The following is a 23999-nucleotide window of genomic DNA, read 5'->3' on the forward strand; positions in this document are numbered from 1 at the left end:
CACGGCAAAGGGAGAACCTGGCTTTGGAGACAAGGGTAGCATTGGTTGAAGACCCAGAAACTACGAGGCGAGGAGAGGCTGCAGGGACAAAATAAGCTGCGATCATCCTGGCTGTTTTTCCTTCCTCGCCAGGGAGAGTCCCCATGCTCCTAGCTCGGTGCTTCACACAGCTTTCAGAATTCCACCATCCTTGATCGGCACAACATGGTTCTTTGTGATGGTGAGTCTCTTCACCAGACTCTTGGAGTAAATATGGAGGTGGTCTGACCATGCAGGTTGGAGGGACGTGGTTTCAGCTGGTTCCATCAGCCTGTGGGGCATTTGGTACTTTGGGGAGGTACTTTAGAAGAGAGATGCGGAAATTTCTGTGTCATCACCCTGGAAACTCTGGTCTGTGACCTCATCAACCCTTCTGGAATTCCCCTGGTTGGTTATCTGTCCCAAATGTAGATCATCCCCTTTGGTTGAAGTTTCTTGGCATTTGTATAGCAGTGCATTCTGACTGGTGACAGAAGTAGGTGGTCCTGGTTGTAGCCCTCCAGGGAGCTGACGGTTTGCTGGCTGAGCACAAAAGGCTCTCAAGAGGAAAGCAAGAGTTCCCACAGACTGTGGTGACCCTGTAAACAGCCTCTGGGTGTGGGTGTCACAGGAACTACATCGTCTTCCAGCAGGAATTTCCCGAACTTGACTTCCTCAGTTGCTAACAGCAAGAGTAGAGGAAACATGGCAATCCAGCAGTCGATTCTGAAAACAAACCGCTTGCTCCACACAGCAAAGAGACTGGAGTTTTTCAACAGAAGGATCTAACTGTTCTCCAGTTTATCAAAATGTGACAGGGCAGTGATTACAAATGCAAATGTAACCTTTAGGTGCTATGAGCAAAGACAGCGCTGACGGCTTCCAGCAGAACTAGTTCGCGGGTTGCCAGTCTGCACCCAGTAGGCAGTTCAGGCGGGGTTCTCTTCTGAATGCTGGTGTGTTTATAAGTCTATTAAAAATTCTGCATTTCTGTGGGGTTTTTTTTTTTTGTTTGTTTGGGGAAAAGGTAACTACTATACATTTTAAATAATGACTATCTGTATATTTCCCTTTCTGAAGCAAGCTTACATACATGATCACATTGAACTTCCTCTTTGAGATTCCAGAAATACATGAACAGCTATGAGGGGCCAGGTATCGTGAGAGGTGTTATTACCTGCAGTTTTCACAATGCTTCTGTGAAGGAGGAATATTCATCTATGTGTCCCCATTTTACAGATGCAAAGACAGGCCCCAAGTACTTGGTTCCCCTCTTCCAGGCAGAAGAGAGACTTGAACCAGGGTATCTAGAGTGCGATCCCAGAATACGTGCAGACCACCACTGCAGTGGAGTACATGGCAATAAAAATAACAAAAACGCGATTTGTGGCTTGACTGTATTTTTGTGTGTGTGACAGACTGAGGGGCACGGTGAAGTTGAAGAGGGAAAAACGTCCATGGCAGAGCAGCTAATTGGGAATAGGGGAGAGGGAAGAAAAAGAAGGGGGTTTTGACCCACTGTAGATTGGTTAAAGCAAACGCTTTATTCAATTACCACTTCTCTCTTCAATTTCTTATAAAATTCTCATGCCTTTGTGGCACTATCCCCTCCGGCTCGTGATTAGAGAGTGTCATCTTGGGTTCAGGGGCACTGAGTACTGAGGGGTCTTCTTGCTTAACCAGGAATCAACACGGCTTCTACATGACCACCCGAAACTCTGATGGGACAGGCGGGCTTCAGTGCTGAGAGTAATTCTGACCAGGTTTGGGAGAAGGGGGTTTGGGCACAGAGAGGGGTCCCTGGTGATGGCGAACTAGGCGCAGTTCCACACTTACCAAGGAAACCAGCCTTGAAAATGGGCCTGTCACTAAAAGATGACAGCAGAGGGCAGCTGCATGGTTACGGGGTGCTTCTCCCTCTGCAGCCCTGACCACCTGCCGTGGCACCTTTGCGTTTGGCATTTTTTGGCCTGACAAATGGCTTGGTCCAGGCCTGTGGGCAGCTGGACTAGATCCTTAGGAGCAGGCCCAGTTCACCCCCAGGAGATTCTGAAAGACTCAGCATTGCTGTTTCCACTTATCTTTAAGCACATTTTTAAGGTTTTTTTTTGTTTGTTTTTTTTTAATTTTAGAGAGATGGGAAGGGAAGGAGAAAGAGAGGGTGAGAAATGTTGATGTGAGAGAGAAGCACTGCCTGGCTGTCTTCTGCACACACCCCAGGGAACGGAACCTGCAGCCCACGCATGTGCCCTGACCAGGAATTGAACTGGCAGCTTTTCGGTTTGTGGGACAATGCTCAACCTACTGAGCTGCACTGGTCACGGCTAAGCACATTTTCATTAGGTGAAATGTTTCCTGATTTTATTTGTTCCAGAGCTGTATTTTTCACTATAGAAGTAATTAAGAATCACAAGGAAGAATATTTATTTGTTCACTTCATGAAGTCCCCTCATCACCACCTCTGAGTGAACAGTAATAGTTCTACTATTGACCTCCATTACTAGGAAGATTTCAGAAGATCTGGTTTACCAGATATTTTTATCTCCCTATGTCTACGGTGATTGTTAGGAAGACAAGGAGAAATCTGAAGAAGTAGGATGTGCACAAATTGTTTTCCATAATAAGTAACATTGAAACCTGTCATTTTTCCTAGGCTTGCATTTTTGAAGACGTCCAGTGTGTGAGTTAAACTTGGTCTACAATCAGATTTGCTTGAGTACAACCATTCTCTTACAGAGGAAATTCCATATGCTGCGGAGTTTGGGGCAGATGCGTTAGAATGTGCACATCATTTCCCTGTCTAACTCTTAGTAAGTTTACAGAACAGCGCTGAACGCAAGGGTTGAGTGTACTACAGGGGAGGGAGAAGCGTGGGTGGTTGCCCAGTTACCCAACCAGAGTCCTGATGGATTCCAGGCTCCTTCCCCACACCCTACCCACAGGAGACTGACGTTTAGACAAACGCGTTCTCAGCCACAGGCGCAGCGCCCGACACAGGGCACGGCTCTGAAAGGCTTTGGCATCTGTTTTGTCTTGCCTCATGCCCACATACTGGGGCTGCTTGTTTCCATCCAATAGCAATTAGCACCGTGCAAATGCCTTGTGCCCTGTGCTAATTCAGAAGAATAAGCGTGTCACTCTCTGCCAAGAATTACAGCTAATCACAGAGGGCTCCAGGCACACCTGCCCTTTGATTAGGCTTTTGTTTTAAAATGAGGGGTTGAGGCAACCCGAAACACTGCATTCTCCCCTTGGTTAGGGATAACCATGGAGACTCAGGGGAGGCCTGGACTGTAGCCTGGTTGCCAGCCCTGAAGACACAATTCCTACAAATAAGGACAGATTGTAGCAGAGAACCCAGGCAGCTACAAACTAGCTGGGCGACTGCAAACCGGGTGGGCGCAGGGGTTCTCCACAAATGTGCCCGACCCTGGAGATTGTTCAGAAACTACCGCGAGCACTGTGTGGGAGTAGAGACCAGGAACGGCTCTCCCTTTGGGGTGAAAAGCCCTTCGGTAATTCTTTCCGTTTAGTCATACCTGGCACCAGCCCTTATCCTAAGAATTCACCCTTTATCCTAATGTGATATTTTATCACTTATTAAGCGGATTTTTAAAAAGGCTTATTAAGATATAATTACATTTGGGAAACTCCATTCTTTTGAAGAGTGCAGTACTGTAAGTTCTGACACAAATGAACAGTCACACATCCGTCTCCCCAGTCAGGACACAGACCGGTTTTACTAGCCCTAAACAATCCCTTTCACTCTTTCCTCATCAATCTCCCTTTCTGGCCCCCGACCAGGCAATGACTCGAGTTTTACTGTTGTCCCTATTGTTCTGCCTTTTCCCAGAATGCCATATAAACAAATAATTCAGTAAGTCGGTTTTGTCAGCGGCTTCTCTCACTTAGCACAATGCTTTTGAGATTCACCCGTGCTGCTGCGTCTGTCGGTAGTTGTCCTCTTTTAATAGTGAACCGGTTTCCCGTGGACACTGCACAGCACGCCCTCCAGTGTTTGCCCGTGTGGGTTGTTTACACCTTTGGCTGTGATGGAAGAAAGGCTTCTGCGAACATTCACCTACAGGTGAACATTCACTCCCTTCACGGGGGCACCTGCTTTCGCTTCTCTCAGGTAGATACCCGGAAGTGGAGCCACGTGGTCCACACACATATCTTCATAAGAAACTGCCCAAATGTTTTCCCAAGTTCATGACCACTTTGCGTTCCCATTAGCGGTGTGTGCCAGTTATGGCTGCTCCGCTACCTTGTCAGCTATTTTCAGTTTAAAAAGTTTAGTCATAAGTATCTCATTACGATGTTCCATTATGTTTTTCCTAATGACTAATGATGCTGAGATTCTTTTCATGTTGTAAAGCAGGGCGTCAAACTCATTTTCACCGGGGTCCACATCAGCCTCGCGGTTGCCTTCAAAGGGCCGAACTAATTTTAGGACTGTATAAATGTAACTTCTCCTCCACAGTTAAGAAGTTGAAATTACATTTGGCCCTTTGAAGGCAACTGCCAGGCTGATGTGGACCCTGGTGAAAATGGGTTTGATACCCCTGTTGTAAAGTATGTAAAAAATTCTCTTTGAATCGACTCTAAATTCTGGTTGAAGCAAGTTCTCACGCAACTTACTATGGTAAAGATCTGTCAAATCTCTCCCAAGGGCCTTACGGAAGTGTAATCCAGGAAAGGCGAGCATAGCAATAACCAGCAATGGCCCTTGAGAACAGCCACTGCTCTTAGTTAACTTTTCCTACCTGCTGAGCTGATCTTTAAAGCGGGGACCAGGTCTTTGCATCTCCCACAGCACCCACCTCAGAGTCAAGCACATGGCAGGTACTTCAACATTTGATGAGTGACTGAGGCAAGAAGGGGGCTCATGTTCCAAGTGGGCATTTCTGGGGTGTGCTCATATGTGGCAAGAGATGCTAAAAGCACAGAGGGCAGACTGGGTACTTCAGAGTCTTCTGCCCTGCAGCAAGGCCTCAGTGCTGCATAGCGATCAGAGGTCCTTGTCAGGCTGCTCACCAGAGTCAGATGAGGAGTTTTAAAAAATATAGATTGCTGGGACCAGACTGGGGCTTCTTTGAAGCTAAAGCTGAAGCTTTAGCTGGGCCCTAAAGCTAGGGCCCCTCACTTGAATGGTGCCCTACGAATGCTGGGAGGTACTCAGAGTGTTCTAGGTGGGGAGGGAAGAAATCAGGCTGCAGTCAGGACACAGGGGGAGATCTCAGAAGCCATAACCCAGAATCTCAGTCATCTGTATGATTTTTATCCTCATTTAAAAGAAAATACTGAGCATGAGGTTTTGTTATGGGTGATGGTGATTTTGTGTTCTTTTTTCATTTAGAAGTGCTCGCAAAATGTGCATCTGTCCTGCTGGGCTTCCCTCCAGAAGCTGTGCTTTTCCTGTGGCGTGGCCTAAGCATGGGCATTTTTAAGAGGCTGGCATTGAATAGACTGTGCCCCAGGGTTGGGCCATGTGGTTACACAGTGTACACTAATGACCAAGTCCAGGCTACAGACTGCGAGGAAAGATCCTGGGCGTAGGAACACTCTCATCATTCTAAGCAGCAAGCACTTCAACCAAATGGGTCCTTTTGTGTCCCTCTCAGTTAGTGTTCTAGTCTTCTTGCTTTTACTGTCCGTTTCATTGCGTCCCATATGCTGTCTTCCCATGCCTCTCCCTTGGGTCGGTCATGCCCCTGCTCACTAGGTGGCTTTTCCTGGCCCGCTGGCTAAAGTCCAGATTACCCTGTAGGCCAGAAAGGCACTGTCAAGCCTGGGTCCACACTGCAACCTGGCTTTCAAGTCAGAAAGAACTGGACCAGAATTCCACCTCTGCCACTAACTAACTCTGGGACTTCGCACCTCATTTTTTCACCTGTAAAATGGGTTTTTGAATGGGGATGAAGGAGATGGTTGTAAAGCACCTGATACAGGCCTGGTGCAGGCAACACCTACTAAGGGGCAGCGTTCCATCCTAGCTGATTCAGACCTGCGTGTTTTCTGGGCTGCCCACCCCACTCCTCCCACACTCCAACACCCTCCTCTGATAACACTTTAAGCCTCTCATTGTTCACACCACTCATGGGGCATTTTCTCCTCGCCTGCTTCTCTTCCCATTTAAAAGCTGAGTTCTTGGCATAAATGGGGTCTTATTCTGCCTATTACTCCCTGTAGGGACAGTTCCAGGACAACAATATCATCATCCCAATAATAATAACTCACATTTACTGAATGCTTACTATGTGCCAGGCCGGGTGGGTGATTTCCATACGTCACCCTGGAGATGGGTGCCCTTATCACCCTGCTTTACAGACCAGCAACTGGAATTTCAGGAAGGCTGAGTAATGGGCCCAGGTCACACAGCCAATGGATAACATTCATCCCTGATTGAGTTCCCGCCAATCAGAGGCAGAAATGAGAAAAAAGAAGGAGCACTAACTATATTTATTTAAAGAATTGCTTTTGTTCTGAGATTATAGCCTCCCCCCTTTTTTGATGTTAAATGCCTTTTCATTAATGACATGACAGTGACAGATCATAATAGGGGATTTTATATAACTTTATATTGCAAAAAAAAGTAGGTATCCTCTAGTTGTCTCTCATTACTCTAAAGAAAAGCTCTGTATAAAAAGATGCACAATATATATTTGTTAAATCAATGAATATGGCACTGTATCATCCAGTGCAAACATGTTGCCAATGGAAGGAAGGAGGAGAAAGTCATCAGCTTCTGATTTAATTTCTCCAGCCAACAGTTACTGAGCCTCCATCTGCGCCAGGCACTCTGCTGGAGTCTGGGGAAGAGCATTAGTCTGAGGAAGAATGTAAAACAGATGCAACACAGTCACTGCCTGCAATGTGCCTAATGCCATTCCCAACAGTTGGCTGGAAAAGTAAAGAACAATATAAAACATGTCTACTGGAAATATTGATACTATCAAAACATTCAATCAACCCTTGCTATTCTTTTGACCCCCCCCCAAGGAAAAAAAATCCCACTAAACAGCATAAAATATCTCTGCTCTGCACTGGTCTATCAGCCCCACACTAGACTAAATTCAAAAAGGTGTCCTAACAATCACCTGGTCACATTCTTGAAATTCACATGCTACAAGGAGATAGTGCAGATGGCAATAGATTTAAGTGTATGGGCCACTTGAAAAATAGTTATTAAAATATGAATAAAATAAATTGTCCACAAACCTATTATCTACAGAAGCCCTATTAGATATGAAAATAAAAAAGTATTTTTATCATGTGGTTAGAAAATTCAACTTATAAATAGAAAGATGTAAAATAAAATTAAAAATAAGTTCTCGCTCCTCTCATCGGGCCATTTCCAGGTAGCTTTGTTCAGAAACATTTTCTATGACGCGTGTGATTGATCCAATACACATAACTCATCCTTTTCTTGCTTAAAGGATTCATACTAAGCCAGATTCTTCTGCACTGTGTGGTTTTCACTTGACACTACATCTTAGGGATGATTCCTTATTAGTCCACTTGTGTCCACCTCCTTTTTTAAAGGCCATATACTATTCCATCACAGGTTATGCATATTTCTTTTAACCAGTCCCCTTTGACAGACATTTGGGTGTTTTTGTATTTCAATATGATGCTTCGATGAGTGTCTTTGTTTATGGGGTGAGCAAGAGTAGGTTTACAGTTGTTCATATGGAAAATAATATAATAATTAATAAATAATACAAGAATAAAATGTGCTTTGCATATCCACAACTGGAAATCTAGTTTGGCCTACCCTTGCATATATGTTGGTATATTTTTGAGGGATACTATCTTTATTTCATGTTTAGTTCTAATTCTGGAGCCTACCTGGATTCTATCCATCTGCCTATTTCTTTAGTCACACCAAATTGCCTTAATTATTGTTGCTTCTTAGTCTGTTTTAATAATCTGATTGGGACAATTCACTCCATTACTCTTCTTACCTCTCCCTGAATTATCCTAGCCCATATATATTTATTTACATAAAAATGTATATTAAATTATATATATAATTACTAGTATCATTTTTTACTAGTATCACTTTCTTAATTTTCCCTACGCTCCCCAAATAAAATGACTCAAATGTGAATGTTGTTAGATATATCTGTTGTGTATTTTTAAAAAGATTTTATTTATTTTTATAGAGAGGGGAGGGGAGGGAGAAAGAGAGAGAGAGAAACACTGGTGTAAGAGAGAAACACAGATTGGTTGGAGGCAACCGTGCCCTGAATGGGGACTGAACCTGCACCCGGGCATGTGCCCTGACCAAGAATCGAACCAGTGACCTTTCGTTTCATAGGATGATGCCCGAACGAACCCCGCTGGTCAGGGCTGCTGTGTACTATTGATATGTACACTTATGAGGGTTAAGAAATTGTCATATGCCTAGGTTGCTAAGAATTTCTATAGTGAATATGTATTTAATTGAATAATTTTTCTTCATCTGTTGAAATGATCATATGGTTCTATTCCTTTTATCTATTAATAGAGTTTTTTTATATTACTCAATTTTCTGAGTTTGAATCATTTTTGTACTCCTAAAATAAATGTTTTCATTAATATGAATTTTAATATTTTATGTACTGCTAAATTGATTTTGCTAGTGTTTTGTTTATTTTCTTGGTTATTTGGGGCTAGGTTCATAAATGAGTTTGGTTTCTAAGTTTTGTTTCTTGTTTAGGTCTTGCCAGATTTTGGTATTATTCCAGTCTCATACTATAAATTGGGCAACATTCCTCTTTTTTTGTTCTCTGAAGTAGATAGGGATTTTTTCATTGCTCAAAGTCTAGTAAAAATTTGTAAAACTTTCTGAATTCAGTGCGTCTTCTGTGGTGGGAGATTCAATTATATATTCGATTTTTACATTGTTATCATTTCTGTTTCTCTGGAGACAATGCACTTTATATTTTCCCTTGATAAATAGAAATTTCTTCTCAGTTTCAATTTATTGACATCAATTATGATTATTAAATCGAATATATACTTTTTAAATTGAGTACTTTAGATTGACTTTTTCCTACTACAGCAGACTGTCATATATATTCTTGGAGCTAGTTGGTCATGCTGTTTGATTTGGAAAACCTGGTGTTGGAGCAGTAACTGTTTTTCAGTGGCTGTATTTCTTACAGTGCTATTACTTCCATGGTATAGGTTTGCATAACATTGTGATCAATAAAATGTGAGGAAATTATACCCTTCCCTCATTTCCTTTTTCTCTTTTTCAAAGGCAGACAACACTTTGCCCTGCCGGGTGTGGCTCAGTTGTTTGGGTGTCGTTCCACAAACTGAGAAGTCGCTGGTTAGATTCCCAGTCAGGTTCGTGCCTGGTTTGCAGACCAGGTCCCCTGCTGGAGACACGCACGAGGCCACGGATCCATGTTTGTCTCTTATGTGGATGTTTCTCTCTTTCTCCCTCTCTCCCCCTCTCTAAAAATAAATACATTTTTTTAAAAAGTAGAAAATGCCTGTATTTTGCCATATATAATGTGCACTCTTATGCCCAAAATTTTAAAGGAAAAATAGGGACGTACGTTATATACATGGGTAAAATGATTACACACCATAGTATAAAATCCCATGCAGAAAACACACAAAAATGTGGGTGCGCATTATACACGGCAACATACGGTACTTTCATGCTTTTCCAGGGGAAACAGTTAAGGTGAATGCCAGAATTTCCAGGACTGTGGGAAATCTGTGTTCACATGAGGGACAAGCTTGTTTCTGAGATGCCACCAACATCCCACCTTACGGGCTTAATCAAGACTCTCAGGAACTGAATCTGTGGCAATCTTCTTCTTTTTTCTACCTTCCAAAGTTTGGCAGGAAGTTCTGATGATCAGAATAGGCCAGAGATGCATAAAATCACTAAGTGTCTTAAAGGAAGAATTCTACAAAAACTAAGAAATTGGTGAAATTATATATTTTTGGATATTTGAATCTGTTTTTATTAAACAGACTAGTCTTTTATACTTGAGTGATTAGGCCTCATATTTTTTTGCTTGTTTTTCTCAAAAAAAAAACAACAAAAAAAACTTGCTAAGGGCTCGACAGACACCGCAGTTGGTATAATCCCAGCATTTTAATCATGAGAAATCCAAGGGCTGACAAACGGTATGTTGATGTCCTTGTTTTCTGTCTAATGAAAATATTTAATTTTCAGAATGAACTGCAAGTCACCCCAGATTTACTTAACACCAACCTTGCCTAGGATGATGAATCATTGTCAAGGGCAGCACTGTGGCTCCTGCATCCCCGAGGAAAGCCACTATCTGGCTTTTAGCTCTAGGGGGCATCCTGTTTGTCCTTGTTACTGGGTACAGGAAATCTTTATTAAAATCCAAAGGTATGGTAATGTTTTCCTTCGGGCCCACCCTTTGTAGAGGGAACAACTCCCAAAATTGTAGGATGAATGAAATTTTCATGACTTGCTTCCCTCTGTGTTTGTCACGCTACGAAAGCACCTCTCTCTATAGGACACCAGTGCACCTAATAAAAGCCGGCAGAACAATCACTCAAGATTTTCTGATTCTCTCTACTTTGAATTCATCTTCCATGCTTATAAGGAATGAGCGATGTGTCCTTCAATTTTTGTGTCCAAAAGGGAACTTTCTTGGGTGCTTTTCCATTAATTTGATAAATGATCATTTAAACCTAAGGAAGATGTTTCTCTATCTGAATCATGACAAAAGAATACATGTTGGTATTCTTCTCAGTTAAAATAAGGTGTTTTTTGTTGTTGGAAATCTGTTTGTCATTATTGTGTTGTAATTAGTCTCGGGTGGTCAAAATAGTGGGTCATTCCACATATATTTGTCTTTGGCAAAGTGTTCATATTGATGGAGGGAGAAAGATGCAATTGCTTGTTTGAAGAACAGCTTCAAAAATCTTTCACCCCTCTTCTATCTTTCCCTACTGCTAAGTGGGGGCACATCCACACATCTCGGCTGATTATAACCTAACTTCCTTTGTGTCTTCGCTCTCCTTTCTATACATCCCATTCATAATCTTTATAAATTAAGATGCTAGTCACCTTACCTTACAGATTTCTTTGCCCACCTCAGAGTTAATATCTTTTGCACAAATTTTAGACTAGGACAGAAGTTGTAACCCCCAATGAACAGTCAAATGTATTGGCTTTTCCCTTAAAGGAATTTCCAGAGCACTGAGTCCCAGAGAGTAATTATGTTCTGGTTATCAGATATCTAAAGAAGATGCACACATGTGCCATAAATAAGCCTGTTGGGTATTTTTTTTTCTACTTAGAGCCAGCAGTACACAATGTATCGACAGTTTATCACATACTAGTGATCTGAAAGTGATATACTACGTTATAAGGGAGAACTGAAAGAACTCATATTCATGGAACATTGTCTTTCACAATTTTAAGACAAAGGTAATGAGGACCCCAGTGGAAATTACTACTGAACTGTTGAAGGTATCAATACTGAGTAATACCTTTGTTGCTACACCTCTCATAAGACATAGTAAAGGCAGCTAGATCTTTTCATTCATGTGGTTTGGGGATCTTCTCAACAATGGCATTATTCTTTGTAGTTAGAAACTTGGCAGGCACTAGAAGCCATTTCTCAAGCAGAACACACTTAAGGCATGAGGACATAGAGCTGCTTGTAGAAGGTTGCATGAATTATTAACCCTGCTCCTCCCAGAACAGAGTCCTGCGGCTGATCAAAAGGAGCAAGTACCTGCTCCACAAATAGGTGCTGCAACTACTTAAAAAGTATCTAAGATGCACCTGTAATCTATGGGTAACAACTAACCATGTTAGAAAGGCGTGTGGATCACAATAATCAAGAATATAGAAAGAAGGAGCTACTACCTTTTGCAACTACATGGATGGAACTGGAAAGCATTATGTTGAGTGAAATAGGCCAGGCATTGAAGGACAAATACCATATGATCTCACCTTTGACAGGAAGCTAAAGAATAAAACAAACAAGCAAACAGAATAAAAACAAAGATGCTGAAATAGAGAACAAGTGGGCAGCGACCAGAGGGGAGAGGGAAGGGAACTTAAGGGGAAAAAGGGGGAGGGATTTTGAGGAACAAGTATGAAAGACACAGAGATGAAGACTGGGGCGGGGGGAGGGGGGAATGGGAGGGAGGGGGGAGACCCGACGGGGGGGGGTGGGATGGGAGAAATAGATTAAAAAAAATGTACTTGAAAAGTAACTAAATAAAATTTAATATAAAAAAAATAAAATTAAAAAAAAAAGAATATAGATAGCAGGGTATCTGGGAGTTCAAGAGGCAGCCTGCCTGATAAACTGGCCTGAGTTGCTGCCAGACTTAGAGAAGCCAACTTTAGAGACAACCAAATGACTATCCAACGAACTCCCAACACAACGATGCCTCAGGAAATTCACAGACATGCCAAAATGAAACAAATGAAAAACATAATTGCAACTCTAAAGAAGATTTCAGAAGTCCAGAGGTTGTGTACTTCACTTTTTTTAGATATGTGCTTGTAAACAAATAATGAAATAAACTTCTCCTCTGTGATTCTTTTTCATCCCAGAGTCTTGCTTCCTTTCCCCAGGACTGAGGAGACATTATCATCCCGAGTCTCCATCAGTGAGCAGGGCTTAGGCAAGGCTGCTGGGTTCCTACTCTATCCCTTCTGCTGGTGGCTTGAATTTTAGATTTTAGAAAAAGCTAAAACAATTTGCTTTGCTTTCAAGATTAAAAATTTTAGCTAGTATATAGCTCAGGGTTAGCACGTGTATACCATTCAGTATTTTACTTTTCATGTGCAATGTTGTTGTTTCTTCATTTTAAGCATTTCTTTGGGCTGCTGTATCTCTGAAAACACCTTCACCTGCGGGGTCTCTACTTCAGAAACGTCAGTTATCTTTACATTGGATCACTTCTGGACTGTCCTTGCATTGATTACATTTTTTTTATTCGTCTCTTTTCCTCTGCAGTCACCATGATTAGTTTAAGCTTTTTCTTTATACCAGAATTTTATTTCAGCCAGTCATATTTTAGTCCTTGCTATTCTAATTTTTCTGAGTTCTATAATAGTGTTTTTTGTCCTCAATTTAACTTTGCTCTCTCCTTTCTCTTCTTGTTTTATATTCTTTGAGTTCCTTTAACATATGTTTATAATACATCTTTAACAGTGTAATACAATTGCATAAGATTGTCTTTTTTTTCTTGGTTTATGCTTTCCTCCACATTGAGTTCTTTGTTTGTCATTTTCTGCTCAGTTTCATTCACTCCACACTGATTTATTGAGTATCTACTATGTGTCAGTCACTGTTGTTGAAGCTGGGGAGAGAACCTTTAGGGAAACCAAGTTCTTGGCCCTCATAGAGATTATATCCCAGACAGAGAAGTCAGACAATGAAACCCAAATACATAATGAAACATTAAGTAAAACTTTCTCTGTAAAGAGCCACATAATAAATCATTTGGGCTTTGTGGGACATACGGTCTCTGTCTCATGCACTCAGCTGTGACACTATCTCAAAAACAGTCTTATAGATGACAGGTAAGCCGATGAGTGGTGCTGTGTTCCAATGCAACTTTGTGGATACCTGGTTTAGAGCAACACTTTACCAATGGCATTCTCATCCTCTCCTTGTATTACTTCTTTGAGGGCATTCTACCTCTTTTATGACAGTGAAGTATAAGGTCCTGGGTGAGGTGAGTGATGAAAAAAAGGCTAATGACCACCCAGCAGGGAGGAAATAAAAAAAGAGCTATGAGCGACTCTACATGGGCTGAGTCTAGTCCCCTTAGCAGTAGTTCAAGACTAAGGGGGAAAAAGGTCATTTGGGTCACATCTGGCTACAGTGCATTTCTGGTCACTGATGTGAAAGAACTTAAAGTTTGGAATCTGTTCTGGGTTTCTCCCTGTAGCTCTCCAGGCCTGGTCCTGTGCCAATTAATGGGGCAGGAGGCAGAGAATAAGAGAACTTGGACATCCACCCATGAAAGTTCCCAAAGGAGTACGAGGATGGGGGTCGTGTTACAATGCCACCTGCTGACTTGGTATTTCTTCTACTGCCTGGTTGCTAGTTTATGCACAGTAGACTTTAAGCACTTCCTATTGGCTTATTTTCCTGGGCTGCCAAAATACTTTAAAATACATTTTTATCCTTATTAAAAACAGTTTTTATTCACTGCAGAAATAAATGTGGATAGGCAAAGAGAAGAAAGTAAAAATATATCAAATTCCCCCTCTAGAGATAACCAATGTTAACATTTTGAGGTATGTTCTTTCAAATATTTTTCTATAAATATAAATGCATATTGAATATTAATATATATTAAATGTCCAGTAATTATATGTTATATAGAAAACATCAAAATGGGCTCATAGTGTGCAGCTAGCATTCTGTCTGCAGCCTTCACTAAGTAATACATGATGGCAATATTATATGTAGTAGAATACAGAATGCTCTTAAACTGGTCTGCTCTGTAACCTGCTTTTTGCATTTACTAATACATCATGAAACTTTTCCCAGACTCTAAATATTCTTTTTTAATGGCAACATAGTATTCCATTGCATATATGTACCATCACACATTAAGAGGATCTGTCATTGTTGAAAACTTTCTTTGCTTCTATCTTTCCAGTATTATAAATAATCCTGGAATGAATATCATTTCATCTGAACATTTATATGCTTCTAATCTTTTTTTCCAGGATGTACTTTGCAGTAGGATTCTTCTTTACAAATATATTTTTTCCTTGTCTGGGAACTTGTCTTAATTTTGTGTTAGAAATTTGGCTGCAGCCCTTGAGGAATTCCTGCTCCTTCCCCTGGTTTGGGTTGTTTGGGTGGGAAGAGTGGAGAAGCATGGGAAGCTCACCACTTATCCATCCACTCTGGATTAGGATTAAGACACTGATGCACTGTGAGGCGGTGCCCGCAAGGGGACGAGAGATTAGGGGATCCAGTAGAGAGTAATTGTGAGAGCCAGAAATCCCATTGTGACTATTTCTACCTAACACCAGGAGGGCTCCATTAAACCATTAAGTACTAAAACTGGGCCTGAAAAAAAATCCAAAGGGTGTCTCCAGCTGACAAAGTGTACAAAACTCAGAGTCTGGGTTGACATTTAGTCCTTAACACACCATGACAGCGTAAGGCTCCATGGGGCGCGCGGGAGCAGGGGCTCTGACGGAGCTCCTTCCTCCTGCCGTCTGTGACTCTGCCTCCCGCAATAATATTACAGACCTTTGCACAAAGGCCATAAAATGCTTATTTTCTGACATATGAAACTGGGGCTGGTCACGTCCATCAGGAAAATAAATACTAAGATGGGTGGAGCTTTCCCACCTGATTCATATTTATACTTTTATTTAACCCCCGTTATTTTCCTGAGAGTCTAGGATACAGCAGGCTCCTGGGAAATAACTATTGTAGAGTTGGCAGGTAGAAGGGGTTTTTGGCTGTTGTTTTTCAAACATATTACACATATTTCTACATTATTAAAAACACACGCACATGCACGACACCATTTCCCCAGAAGCCTCTTCGGCTGACTAGTGTCAAGCCTAGTGATTTATAGGATTGTTTGCATATATTATATTTTAAAACACATATTGCTTTTGTAAAATGTGTATTTATTATACATTTTGGAATTCATAATATGGGCTGGAAAAGCTGCCTCCGCCTCGCTGGATCTGAACCAGTCTGTCATGCACACGGATTTCTGGAAGGGACCCCCACACAAAAGCTGTAGACTGAGCCAGCCAATTCTTCCCTTTGCAGTTCCCCTGGTCTGTCTGTCTGTCTCTCTCATACACATATGCACATACGCACCTTCTCCCCCTCCTCCTGTATGTTGCACCCATACAAATAAATAATAAAAACTGTGATGGAACAACAGTCCCAGAAGAATGCTCACTCTGTTCGGAATAAACCTGATTTTCACCCCTGCACACAAGTCATTAGGTGAAGTAACCTCATGAAAAGCACTATTTCAGAATTCCACAGATTGCGCTGCTGCAGGTTAGGGAAGTGGCTCTGGGAACCCCTGAGACGCGTGTTCCTCGGGTTTTCCAAGCTATGGCTGAGAACAAGAGCCGAGCCTGAAATCGAACTGACTGGTTTGTGTATAGGAGGAGGGTCCAAACCATCCTCACCTAAAATGTCTGTGCATATGTCTGTGCATGTGGGAGTGTTGAGGTGTGTGTGTGTGTGGTGTGTGTGCAAGTGTGAGCATGTGCCTGTGCGTATGTGAGCTGGCACCAGGCTCATTCAATGCCCAGGAAAACATTCATATTCACCAGGAGCCTCACTCTGAGGAGGCCCGCTGTCTGTCTGGGGCCCCTCTCCCTGCACGCAGGACTGAGAATGTACCGCTGAGCAGAGATGGACTGCCCCTGCCCCCATTAATGCTTTGACCCGGCAGTTTGCTCTTAGATGGCCAAGCTCAGCAGGGAGCCCAGGAGCAGGCTGGGGGTCTGGCTCTTCATCAGCCTGGCTGCCCCCATCTCCTGCCCGCTGCCATCCCACGGAGGGCGGGTGTGGGGGATGGGGAGTGGGAGGGCAGGTCAACATGGGCCTGGGGGTGGAGAGGCTGGAAGGGACTTCCGAAAGCATCCAGAATCATATCCCAGGTGCGAATCTGACCGGGGAAATCGGGGCTCGCAGCCCCAGACAGAAGCCGGTCTCGGCATCCCTCCCCCAGGATTCTGTTTCTCCGTACTGTGCAGTTAGCACAGGAAGGAGAAACGAACCCAGGCGCCCAGACCTCCTTGCTGAGGCACACTGCTGGCTCTTTAGCGACAAAACACATTCCCATAGGTCTGCTCCTTCCCTGATAGCTGAAGATGCTTTTCTTCGCCTATGGAAAATGGGAACCAGCTTGAAAATCACAAAGGCTCTGGGGCGGTGGGGGGGGGGCTTTGAGACTCGGTCCTGGTTAAAGCTGTTCGCCAGGTGTGCCTACTTAGCTACTCCGCCCGCTGTCCGCAACAGAGATGGATTTCTGTAGCCTCCGTGTTATCAAACCCCAGGACTTTGTCACCCACTAACTCAGTTTCCCCCCAGCTGTCTGCATCCACCGCATCGAGGCTCGCAGTGGCTGCCGCCACAGAGCCGTGCACAAAAGGCAGCTCCCAGAGCCAAGATTCCGTCTTGAGCGCATTATGGGCACATGCAGGGCGTATATCTTCGGTAAATAACCGTCCATTTTCACATGGATTATTTAGAATTTCTGATGAAGCTGCAGAAATGTCAGTGCGGGACGTAAGCCTCCAATCAGAGAGCAGCTCTGCAACCCGCTCTTCTTCGCTCCGACTGCTATTATCTTCGAGGAGGAAAAAACCCTCCTTGTCTCTTGTTATACCTTTTTTATGATCTAGGATGCTGTTAATAATGACTTTGTGTTACATAAAACAGATCCATTAATGTCACCAGGTCCCAAAAGTACTGAATCAACCCTGCTCCTTGGAAAAGGAGCTGCGCGGAGGACGGACTAAAGGCCAGGCTGCCTACACGGGCTGTGCGCCCCAGGAGGAGGAGGAGGAGGGCACCCGCGTCTGGCCCAACGCCCTCCGAAGGGAACAAATCAAGCATGCAGTTTTAGTTGCCGATTCGAAGCTCTTTTAACCCTACTGTATGTGTGTTCCTATTCCACTATGCACAGCAAAGGGGAGACCGAGACATCTGGGAGGGAATGTAAGTGGTGATTGATTTCAACATGGAGGAGGCCACTGCCCAGCTTTGCACCATATGCTGGGCTCCAGACATGCATCCCTAACAGGGAGAGGAGGGGGCAAGTGGGGCATTTCTTGCAGCGCAGAGGGAGGGGTCTCTCACCCACAGCTGAGGGGCCCAGCTGGCATGTGCCAGCCTCAGGCTGTGGGACTGTACATGCAGAAGCCACATCTGTCCTTGCCCACCTGCTCCAGAGCTGCCCAGGAAAGCCAGGGTGGCCAGTCTATGAGTTGATGAGGGCTAAAGAGACCACGCTACTCACTCACCATTCTGGAGAGGGTCAGGGGAGCCAAAGAACTTAGCGGGTGAATCAAGATTCGCACATCCACCAGGACAAAAGGAGGGGTGTGACAGAAAGGGGCCTGCAGAAGGCCTTGCAGGGGGGAGGCCCATGCCACATCCCCTCCACCTTGTGCGGAATTACTCAGGATGCTTTAGGATAGCCCCTCCTTTGGTTCAGGACCACTGAGGAAAGGTAGTTTCTAAGCATCGGTTGTAGAATAGAGATATAAAGGAGAAACTGTAAGTAACAATTAGAGGAAAAATCACACATGCACAAACACACATAAGTATATTTATATATGACTTAAAATATAATCTCATTTCTATAAATCAAAAGGGTTCTGCCAGTATTTATTGAGTGCCTACTGCATGCCAGACACTGTGCTAGGCCTTTCCTGACAACGTGGATGAGGTCCAGTCTTCTTATCAGGTTCTCCTGGTGCTAAACACTGCAATTTTATACTTGCTTCATCCTTTGGTTAGAGGCTGTCTCCTTCACTAAACCTTTACCTCCATGAACCCAAGTAGACTCTATGTCTGCCCCAGAATGGCAAGGGCAAGAAGAGAAAGGTGGCATTTAAGAGGAGCCACAGGAGAAGCTCTGACCAGGGCTGAGTAACCTCCACAGCTGACTGGGAAAGTCTGGGAGATGTGAAACCGCTAGGAAGATGCTCTGGGCTGTCAGGCTGAGCTCTTCTGCCACAACTAACCAAACCCAATCAAACCCTACAGCCCAAACCGGCACTGCACTGAGCCAAAGTGCAATGCTGTCCACGGCTCCATGGGGTTACCCTACTCTCCTTCTGACAATGCCCAAGGTTTGCATTCCCCAACATTCAAACTCCAGGGTCCCAGCATAGATGCTTGCCAGCTTCCATGGAGCTCCACCCCATTCTCCCCACCAATTTCACAGACTGTCTAGAGCAAGCCTGACTCACAGCCACCATTAAAGGACAGACTGAAGTGAGAGAGACCCAAAACCCCAAATGGGAGCATCTCTCTGATGTGGAATAGACAAGTTTGGGCACCTGCCAGAAAAGCAAGCTTTCTGAGTTTCCTGGGAGTTGAATTTTCTTCTGCGTGCAGGTTTATTGACTCCTTGCTGGTTATGAGATTATATCCCAGTTGCCCAGGAGAGGTGTGAGGGATCATGTAAATCCTGCATTCTGGCAGCAAGAGAAAAACACTAATTTTTACATTAGTGACATCTCAACATGGAGTTGTTCAGGAAAGCATCTGCTCGCCCCTGAGTAGGAAGCCTGAAACATGGACAGCATCTGCTCATCTCAACTCTCCCTTTTTCTCTAGTGGTCTGCCACCCTGAGAGTGCTGCACACCTAGGGAGCAGGCCTGTTGACCCCGAAAGCTGGGCAGTTTCCTTTAGCCACATGCATTCCAGAACCAGAATCCACCATCACTCATCATGGCCACTTCAAGAAAGCTCGACGTGCTTTGGTGAAAATGGTTTTTTGCATTTCACAAGAATGCTATATAGCCCTGCCAAGGGGGACTGGGTCAGCTTTGGAGCTGGCTCTGAGCACTCCCCTTATTCTGGAAAGAAGTTTTGGGTGCTAGTCATTTGTCAAGTTTCTTGCTTTTAGCTTTGTTTGATGTTTTACCTACTTTTGCAGAAAAGGGAAAACTGAACTACATGGAAGTCTGACAACAACGAACCCTTCAGCCAAACCAGTAAGAGGGGCAGAGCCAGCAGCAGAGCTGGGTCAGGCAGGAAAGATCCACCGGACCAACCAGGGCCCAGGAGAGCCAGCAGCTGTGGGCGATCCCAGGTGTGGAGAAGCGGGTGGACCCAGGTCACACATTCGTGCGCAGATAAACCGGTCAAGGAGTTAGCGGTGGTGAGGCAAACCACACAGGCCCTAGCAGCGGGAAGCATCAGAGGGAACCGCCATTGTCCCTCTCTGACACCACCCCCACATACTGCGTCACAAACCAGCAACCTGGGTGTCCCCACCGTGGTGAACACCTAAGGCTCCTCTCCTCATACGTAACAGGCACCAACTGATCAAAACATGGCTCAAGAACAACTCAGAGCCCCAGAGCCGATAAATCTAAGCGATCAAGAAATAGCAAAACTTTCAGATGCACAGGTCAAAACACTGGTGAGCAGGATGCTCACAGAACTGGTTGATTTTAGTCACAAATTAGAGGAACATATGGAAGCCAAACTAATTGAAATGAAGGGAAATACACAGGAAACCAATAGTAATGGAAAGGAAACGGACTCAAATCAAAGGAGTGGACCAGAAGGAAGGAAAAAATGACCAAACAGAAAAGGATGAAGAAACAAGAATTCAAAAAAATGATGAGAGGCTTAGGAACCTTCAGGACATTTTTAAACGTTCCAACATCCGAATTATAGGGGTACCAGAAGGGGAAGAGGAACAGCCACAAGTGGAAGGGGAAGAGGAACAGCCACCAGTGGAAAACTTATCTGAACAAATAATAAAGGAGAACTTCCTCAATCCGGCAAAGAAAATAGACGTCCAGGAAGCTCAGAGGGTCCCAAAGAAGGTGGACCCAAAGAGAAACACACCAAGGCACATCATAATTACACTACTCAGGATTAAAATGAAGAAGAGAATTCTAGAAGCAGCAAGAGATAAGGGGACAGTCACCTACAAAGGAGTCCCCATCAGACTGTCAGCAGATTTCTCAAAAGAGACCTTACAGGAAAGAAGGGGCTGGAAAGAAGTATTCCGAGTCATGAAATACAACGACCTACAACCAAGATTACTCTATCCAGCAAAGCTTTCATTTAGAATGGAAGGACAGATAAAGTGCTTCTCAGATAAGATCAAATTCAAGGAGTTCATCATCACCAAGCCTTTATTATATGAAATGTTAAAAGAACTTACCTAAGAAGAAAAGATAAAAAATATGAACAGTGAAAGGACAGCAAACTCACAGTTATTAAGAACCACACCTAAAATAAAAGCAAACTAAGAGGACAGCTAGATCAGGAGCAGAACCATAGAAATGAAGATCACATAGAGGGTTAGCAACAGGGGAGTGGGAGAAGGAGAAGGGGGGAGAAGGTATAGAAAATAAGTAGCATAGATGGTAGGTAGAAAATAGATAGGGGGAGGGCAAGAATAGTATGGGAGATATGGAATCTAAAGAACTTGAGACATGTGGTCATAAACTAAAGGGGGGGAGTGGTGGGGGAGGGGTGTGCAGGGTGGAGGGGAATTAAGGGAGGAAATAGAACAACTATAATGGCATAATCAATAAAATATATTTAAAAAAAGAAAAAAAAAAGAAAAGGTCTTTATAGTATGGTGTTCTCTGAACTTCTAACAAGTAGAGGGTGTGCCCAGAACTGCAGTTGTTAAGTATTGACACAAGAGAGGTTCTGAGATGCTTTTTAAGGCCCAAATTTAAGTTCAGCATGTTATTTATCTTATAGATAGTTGTACAGATTGAGGAGAAAACTTAAAACAAAACAAAACAAAACCAACGTAAATATTGACCACCGCCATTTGTAAATCTAGGAGAAGGGAATTTATTTTTAACATCAGAAAGAAGTGGAATCAGTGTGGGTAGCTAACCTTAGCTGTGATCAGTGCACATGGCTGAGTACAGCACAAGTGAGGAAGCACAGACATTTGAGGGAGATGGCTAAGATGTCTCAGACGTGCAGTAACGGGATCCTGCACACAAGTGCCAGCCTTCCCTATGCCAGGGTTAGGGGGCACTGCAGTTTTAATATCTTGCCCAAATCTAGAACACTTTGGCATTTGTGAGTTATAGATATGTCAGGCTTCATTTCGAAGGACACTTCCAGGAGGCTAAAATTAAAATGAGAAATATTTAAATTCTGGAGGGAACTGGACAATAATTAAAGAAGGGGTCATCTTTTATGGCCATCAGTTTCTTTCAAGTCTTCCTGAAGCATCTAAGAGTAGCTGCCTGGCTCTTCAGGACTTCTGCTGTGTGCTTGTGTGGGATGCTCCTAAGAAGAAGGGAGAGCCTGAGACTGTGGGCAGGGCTGGCCACCTGAACCCAGACTGAGACACATCTGTGTGTGGGTCGAAGAAAGAAGACATCCTTGAGCTGGAAGCAGGGACATTTTTGTGTGTTCAGTAGGGGGCTGAATGTTGTAAGTGGTAGATGCCATAGTCTGCTGAAAATTCTGGAAGAAGCTGACACAACATAGCTGGGATGCAGGGATGGCGCAGCATGTAGCCTCAAGAGATGGGTCGTTCTCACTGACTTGGAACAAAAGGGAGGGAAACCAAGTAGTGGCTGAAAGTAGAATCAGCCTTAAAAACCAGCTGGAGTGTGTAAACCTAAAGAGAGGAAGACGACAGGTATGGGGCGAGGAGAGGAGGGCCAAGACAGGAGTCACAGGTAGGTGTGATACTGCAAGGCTAGAAACTTTGAGGGAGAATTCTTAGGCGATACCAGGAGTCATGGTTGGTGAGAAGTCTGGCAAACAGGCTGTGAATGATTCAATCTCCCTAGATCTGGAACCAATTTATACAGTCTTTAATTAGGCATCCGATGCCAATAGGGTAAGTATGAACTGATTTTCAGGAGGAGACTACTGACTTTCTAGGAAGGGGATTAAGAATTTAAATGAAAGCCAGAAATTACTATACATAGTACTTTTAAGAGATTGGTGCCTGTAATGTCCCTAAAGTTTAACTATATTCCCTTATACTCTATTTTCTGCTACTGGTGCATGAAGGCAATAGTGAGATGATCCCCACAAAATTTGGAAATGAATGAAAGGAATGTAGATTTTAAGGGTTAACTCTTTGTGGGCAGTCATTTCAAAGGGACGGAATGACACACAGGCTGTCATAACCATGCCTCCTGGGTGTGTTGACCTATGTAAAGGAAGAGAACCTTCATGAAGCAGCAATTTACAGGGAAGATGTTCATGGAGATAAACACTGGCGATGGCTCATAAAAACCATTCACTGGAGCTGCAACAGTGTGAGTTTTATTGGCAAAGCCAACATGGGTATATTCAGTGAGTGTTGGCCAACATATGTAGGCTTATTGCCAACACCACCCACTACATATTCTTGTTTAACCTGTCTTGCTACTGGATTCAATGCTCACTTGAAAACCTTTGGATTATTCCTTGACTTTCTAAGTAAATATGTCTATAAGAACAAGGTTTAGTTTTTACAAATCTGCAAATTCTAGTCTCTGGAACAGTTATTTCGTAGTGTAAGTTGATATATGTACATTGTGTTTATGATTTGGGTTCCCATGTAGAAACCAAATTTCTGGATCTGGCCATCAGTGATAGAAAGAGCTGGTCATATATATATATATGATATATATACATATATATCATATATATATATATTAATTGTAAATTTGTAAGCCTCTTTTATTTCATTTTACAAATTTGCTTAAGGGACTTTGTCCCTGAGAGGAGGAGGGCCCATTCCTGGAATGTGCGGAGCATCAGTGTCTGAGCCCATCAGGTTGAGAACCACAGCCTGGGAGGCAACAAAACTGCCCAGGTGAAGGATGCCACACCGAGAGCCCTGAAGCCTCTTCCCCGCCACAGTATTGACATGTTGACCATCCTCATGTTTTCTCCAAACATCAGCAAAAATTCTTAAAACTAGAACGGAGTGGGGGCTAGTAATGTACTTAGTTTAGAGGGAGGAGAATACAGGGAGAAGTCACTAAGTAGCATGCTTATTTGCTGCAGGTGTGGGAGTAAGGACCCAAATGGAAAAGCTGTGTTAGCTATGGAAGAGGCATGAGTGTGGGCCCCTCTGGTTTTCCTCTGTCGATGGGTATCAGTCTTAACATAGTCACGCTCCTCCAGAATGGCTGACTCTGTTGTCCTGGGATTGAGCCAGGTGGGAGACTGCTGAAAACTTGCCTTCTGTCTCTTCTTGTTTAGCACCTTTCTCACTGTTTAGCACTTAAGCTAAAGAATGATTGAGAAATTACTAGAGGGGAAGGGGGATGGAGGGAGAATGA

The sequence above is a fragment of the Artibeus jamaicensis genome, unplaced genomic scaffold (genome assembly GCF_021234435.1).
Source record: "Artibeus jamaicensis isolate MK-2021 breed Jamaican fruit bat unplaced genomic scaffold, CSHL_Jam_final contig_464, whole genome shotgun sequence".
NCBI classification, from domain to species: Eukaryota; Metazoa; Chordata; class Mammalia; order Chiroptera; family Phyllostomidae; genus Artibeus; species Artibeus jamaicensis.